At 34.3% G+C, this 6,808-nt stretch overlaps 1 long non-coding RNA gene across 1 annotated transcript in view; it reads left to right on the plus strand.

Annotated features, from left to right (window-relative positions):
• Positions 1-4,602, plus strand: part of LOC133607793 (uncharacterized) — a 29,495-nt gene extending 24,893 nt beyond the window's left edge. Inside the window, exon 3 of the long non-coding RNA XR_009815453.2 lies at positions 4,371-4,602. This is a non-coding gene — a long non-coding RNA (uncharacterized lncRNA). The remainder of the gene's footprint in view (positions 1-4,370) is intronic.
• Positions 4,603-6,808: the final 2,206 nt, after the last annotated feature.

Here is a 6,808-nt window from a genome sequence, read left to right on the forward strand (position 1 = left end):
GGATTCAGGAGGAACAGTGTGGTTTTCGTCCTGGTCGTGGAACTGTGGACCAGCTCTATACTCTCGGCAGGGTCCTTGAGGGTGCATGGGAGTTTGCCCAACCAGTCTACATGTGCTTTGTGGACTTGGAGAAGGCATTCGACCGTGTCCCTCGGGAAGTCCTGTGGGGAGTGCTCAGAGAGTATGGGGTTTCGGACTGTCTGATTGTGGCGGTCCGCTCCCTGTATGATCAGTGTCAGAGCTTGGTTCGCATTGCCGGCAGTAAGTCGGACACGTTTCCGGTGAGGGTTGGACTCCGCCAAGGCTGCCCTTTGTCACCGATTCTGTTCATAACTTTTATGGACAGAATTTCTAGGCGCAGTCAAGGCGTTGAGGGGATCCGGTTTGGTGGCTGCAGGATTAGGTCTCTGCTTTTTGCAGATGATGTGGTCCTGATGGCTTCATCTGGCCAGGATCTTCAGCTCTCACTGGATCGGTTCGCAGCTGAGTGTGAAGCGACTGGTATGAGGATCCGCACCTCCAAGTCCGAGTCCATGGTTCTCGCCCGGAAAAGGGTGGAGTGCCATCTCCGGGTTGGGGAGGAGATCTTGCCCCAAGTGGAGGAGTTCAAGTACCTCGGAGTCTTGTTCACGAGTGAGGGAAGAGTGGATCGTGAGATCGACAGGCGGATCGGTGCGGCGTCTTCAGTAATGCGGACGCTGTATCGAGCCGTTGTGGTGAAGAAGGAGCTGAGCCAGAAGGCAAAGCTCTCAATTTACCGGTCGATCTACGTTCCCATCCTCACCTATGGTCATGAGCTTTGGGTTATGACCGAAAGGACAAGATCACGGGTACAAGCGGCCGAAATGAGTTTCCTCCGCCGGGTGGCGGGGCTCTCCCTTTAAAGATAGGGTGAAAAGCTCTGTCATCCGGGGGGAGCTTAAAGTAAAGCCGCTGCTCCTCCACATCGAGAGGAGCCAGATGAGGTGGTTCGGGCATCTGGTCAGGATGCCACCCGAGCGCCTCCCTAAGGAGGTGTTTAGGGCATGTCCGACCGGTAGGAGGCCACGAGGAAGACCCAGGACACGTTGGGAAGACTATGTCTCCCGGCTGGCCTGGGAACGCCTCGGGATCCCCCGGGAGGAGCTGGACGAAGTGGCTGGGGAGAGGGAAGTCTGGGCTTCCCTGCTTAGGCTGCTGCCCCCGCGACCCGACCTCGGATAAGCGGAAGAAGATGGATGGATGGATGGATGGTGTGGAGTGTATAAACGGGGCCCTAGTTGTTGACAACGAAGCATAAAAAGCACAAAAACGGTCCAAGTGGTGTGTTTGACCAAAATATAATTTGACATAATGCATTTACACCATAAGTCAGACATACATTCAACAACAGTGTCAAAGGAAGCAGAAAAAACAAAGAAAAAATTGATTGAAATCACATCAAAGTCCAGATAGTGAAAATACAGCAGCCAGACAGGTAACGCAATCAAGGTCCGAGGGTACAAAATGTAGTCCAGAAGAAAGACTTGGAGCGTCATCACCATCATCCTAAAGCATCCACTTTTAACATTGTTGTATTTTGTACATACAGAAAACAGTATCAAACATTATGCAAAGTCATCTCATGACAAAACCAGACCATACGCATGCATTGTTGTTTTGTATCTACAGATATTCTTTTGAAATCTTGATATTGGGTTTGCATACAAAGGCAGACAGGTTACAAAAATCACATGTCGGTTTTTTTTGTTTGTTAATTATTGGTCAGGTTTTGCTGGGAGGAGACTAAAAAGCTTTTTTTCCCCTTTTTTTTTTTTTTTTTTTTTTTTAGCTTCAGTGACCTCAGGATTAGTCTGATGAGTAAAATAACGTTTTTTTTGTTTTTTTTAACAACAAAAGGTTAAATTAAGTCAATGGAAATTAAGATCAGAGCGTCTGAGCAATCCCTTCGCTGAATGTCGTCAATTCAAAAAAAGAAAAAGAAAAGTTAAAAAAAACCAACTTTATTTATTAAAAATATTTGAAAAATATTAAAAATAAATTAACTTTTTTTGACTTTATTAGTTAAATAATGTCAAATGATAAACTCCAGTAACATCCTTAGCCCAGTGATGTCAATTTGAATGAAAACAAATGATACAATAAAGTTACATGTATTTAAATTAAATTATGTAAAAAAATAAAATTTAGGCAAGGTTTAAAAGGTTGAATGTTGTCAAGGAAATTTGATTTTGATAAATCTTTTTAGATTAAAGAAAGTAAAATCATGTTTTCGTCAAGCTGGTAATTTAAATTAAATAGTAAAAAGCTCCAAAAAAATCTTGAATTCTTGATTTTGAGCTCGCATTCAAGGGAGAAAATCACATGTTGGTTGTTTTTGTTAACTATTGGTCAGGTTTTACTATGAGGAGACTAAAAAGCTTCAGTGTTTTTTTTTTTTTTAGTTTTTTTCTTTTTAGCTTCAGCAATGTCTTAGTCTGAATAAAATTTAAAAAAAATATTTTTAATCAACAAAAGGTTGAATTAGGTCAAAGGAAATTGAGATCAGAGCGTCTGAGCAATCCATTAGCTGAAAGTTGTCAATAAAACTAAATCAAATAAAAAATCGAATTAAAAATTATTTTAATTATAAAAAAAATTTCAAATTTTTTTTTAATCAAAATAAAATTAATGTATTTATTTTGAACCAGTTTCAGAAGGTTAAACAATGCCAAATGAATGGAAATTAAAACATCCTTAGCCCAATGACGTCAATTTGAATAAAAATAAATAAATCATTACATAAAGTAGTATACGTTTAAATGAAATAATATAGTAAATACCATTTCGGCGAGTTTAAAAAGGTTTCAAGGACATTTTGATCAATCTTTTATGTAAGTGCCATCAACTAAAAATTAAATATTGTAAAACGAGAAAAACAAGACAACTACCGTAGATGTGTGAAACAAAATGATGGGGGGTTAAAATAAGTTAAATAATATGTAAGAAATGGTCGTCAGCGCTTTTAACGAATGCTTTAGTTCAATGTCGTACATTTAAAATTAAAACTTGCGAAATGAAAAAAAAAAAATGTTGGTGGTTTTAAAAAAGTACAATCATGTTTTGATTAAGTCGTTAATTTGTAACGAATTATAAAAAGCTCAAATAAAATCTCAAAAAATAAAATACAATCTTGAAATCTTGATATATCGGAGACTAAAAAGCTTTATAGACTGTTTTTTTTTTTAAGCTTGAGTAATGTCAGGATTAGTCTGATAAATAAAATAAAATGAAGATAATTTTTAAACCACAAAAGGTTAAATTAAGTAAAAAAAAAAACAAAAGAGATCAGAGCGTCCACAAACCCTTAGCTGAACGTTGTCAACTAAATAACATTATAAAAAAATCAAAAAAGTAAAAAAAGACTAATTATTAAAATACATTTTAAAAATATCCAAATATCGAATTAAATCACTTTTTTTAAGACTAATTTAAAAAAAATTAAATAATGCCAAATGAATGTACATTAAAGACTCCAGTTACATCATTAGCCCAATTATGTCAATTTTTAATAATAAAAAAAATAAAATAAAGTAGCATACATTTTAATTAAATAATATAGTAAATACAATTTTGGCAAGTTTAAAAATGTTTAATATATTCAAGGAAATTTAAATTTTGATTCATATTTTATAGAAGCATCATCAACTAAAATTAAAATATTGTTAAACGAGAAAAAAAATACTCTATGTGAAATAAAATGATGGCGGGTTAATATAAGTTAAATAACACCTAAGAAATGGTCATCAGTGGTTTTAACTAATGCTTTAGCTCAATATGGTCAATTTAAAGTTGTGAAATGAAAGTCAAAATGAAAAAAAACAAAACAATATATAGTCAGTTCAAGAAAGTAATATCCTGTTTTGATCCAATCGGTAATTTAAAATAAATAATAAAAAGCTCAAATAAAAACACATTTAAGTAACAGTGGGCCAATCTCTGGCCGTGAGTAAAGAACCAGAAGGTGACCTCACTTAAGTACTTTTTGTCTTAGCAGTCCTTGCACGATGGACATTTATAAAAGGTCACACTGCAGACTCCAACTCATCAATGATTTACTCCCCCCAAAAAGCACGACTTGCATCCCAGCTGGTACTCACACTAAATAGGAGTCAGGAGCTTTAAAAAACGTTGATATTACCGAAGCACAAAGAACTGCGGACGCCCTAACCATAAAACTAGCGTAAGGTTGCCAAAAAGCCTTTTAAATGCAAATATGTGGAAAATCTACATGTAAACCCTTTACAATTATAACATGTTTTGTCATACTTACTTTTATTACTATTATTTGGTTCATTATTATATTATAATAATTTGTATGCATCATTTGTATTTTTTTCCCCTTTTTGTAGGGGAGGTTGCCTGGGAGACATCACACACAAACTGTTTTTTATTTTGAAGACCCACTTAATTTACTGTAATATCAAAATGTATATATTGTGGTTGTAAATTAAACCACACATACTCCTTTTAATTCCCGATTTATTTTAATGTATCAGTTGTTGTTGCCTGGTGTTGATTGAATGAAGAAAAAAAAAGAAATGGAAAAAATATTTTTATTATGTTAAATTTATTAAAATGTTTATTTAAATGTTTACTAAAGGGATTTTGTACTTTATAATTGGTTAACATGGTGTAAAGCAATAATTTACAAAAAAAATTATAAAAAAAAGATACATAAAAATGAATCAAATATTTTTTTTTATTGATATTAGTATTATTTAAAAATAATAATGCAATAATGTAATAATAATTATGTTTAACATAGTAAAAATAAAATAGGAAAAATATTTTCTGTGGGGAAATATATACTAATAATAATAGTATAATATATATAGTATAATAACAATAGCACTAGTAACTAGAAAATAAAATTCTAGTAGGAATTGTGTGTAAATGCCCAATGTTAGAACTGAAATGCTGACTATTGTAATATGTTTGAATGTACAGTAGGACTGGTTTGAATATTGAAGAATGCTTTTTTAAATGTGAGTGGAATGTAAAAGGGAAGGCGGAAAACGACTTAACTGTGAAATGGTTTAAATGTAAAAATACCGTGATTGTAGGAAACATTTGAATGTTGAAGATAGGAAACTGTACTGCAACTTACTATGAATTTAGAAATGAAAAATGCATGTGATAACAGTTGGAATTAAACTATGAGACTTGCTGCGAAATTAGCCAAGGGAAGTATGCATCCCAGAATTAACTTAATAAATTAAATGGGTCAGTCCATGCTTTCAGGCTAATCCAGGTAAACAGGTTTTTAATTTACAATAAAAATTATTTATTTATATATATGACTCATAGATGTAAACATTTTATAAAGAAAGTTTAGTTTTTTTTGGTTCCTTCCAGGTTGGAACCCACATCAGCACGATAAAAGGCATGTGTGTTATCCTCTCAGCCAAACTGCCCAGCTGTCAAAATAATGTCCAACTTTGAATCTTAACGGGAGTGATTCAGCCATAGTATTGCTCTTTTGCTAATTTTAGACTAAATACATGTTATTTTTACGACTACAAATTTATTTTTTGATAGAGTGGAATATCCACTTGCAGTCGAGGTTATTTGTAGGCGGAAAAAAAAAAATAGCAACCGTAAGTGAGAATGGTGTGATGAGTACCAATAATATTGTCCAATATTTTGGATAATCGTGAATACTGTCAAAATTGGGAATTTTTGGGGTTAAAAAAACAGCAACCAAGTTTTATTGTCCTAATCAAGATGAACGTTTTAACGGTGGAACGGTCGAAATTAGGTGGAAAATGTGTGAGAAGTCGTCGAAAGAAAAAAAGAAAACATGAAAATTTCAATTTACTGTAAAATCAGTAACATTGGGGAAGGTTTGTTAAATGAGCGAACATGTCCTGAATGCGCTGAACGTATTGACGCTTAGACGGGATCAATCGGATGAACGATTTAATCGCTACGAAAGAATGATAAATTGATTAACTTTGGTGTTGAATAATGCATTCACACTAAAATAGTTTAGTATACAGTAATATAGTATAGATATAGTAGTATATTGTGTGTGTGTGCAGGCCAAAATTTTGGACACACCTTCTCATTCAATGCGTTTTCTTTATTTTCTTGACTATTTACAGCAGGGGTGTCAAACTCATTTTAGATGGGGGGCCACATGGAGTAAAATCTACTCCCAAGTGGGCCGGACGGGTAAAATCACAGCACGATGACTTAAAAATGAAGACAACTTCAGATTGTTTTCTTTGTTTAAAAATAGAACGAGCACATTCTGAAAATGTACAAATCATAATGTGTTTTTTTTGTTTGTTTTTTTACACTTACATGTTGCGGTTAATAGTATTCTATCTTTCTTTGTCGTTATTTATACTTTCTGAATAAATGATGTGATAAAGTTCATCAGTCAACTCATTGGTGTTAATTTTCAATCCATCAAGATAAAAAAAATAATATCAAAATCAAATTACAGGATGTTATTCATGTAGTTTGCTCATTGCATCATCTACAAAGATACAAATAATTGCTATTGCGACATCTAGTGGACACATTTAGAACAGCAGTTTTTTTCATTCAAAAATTTCGGCTTATTTTCATACTTAGCAAACCTGTTCATGGGTCTGATCCGGCCCTCGGGCCGTATGCCTGATACCCCTGATTTACATTGTAGATTGTCACTGAATGCATCAAAACTATGAATGAACACATGTGGAGTTATGTACTTAACAAAAAAAGGTGAAATAACTGAAAACATGTTTTATATTGTATCCATCCATCCATCCATCCATCTTCTTCCGCTTATCCGAGG

Source organism: Nerophis lumbriciformis, linkage group LG09 (genome assembly GCF_033978685.3).
Source record: "Nerophis lumbriciformis linkage group LG09, RoL_Nlum_v2.1, whole genome shotgun sequence".
In the NCBI taxonomy this organism is placed as follows: Eukaryota; Metazoa; Chordata; class Actinopteri; order Syngnathiformes; family Syngnathidae; genus Nerophis; species Nerophis lumbriciformis.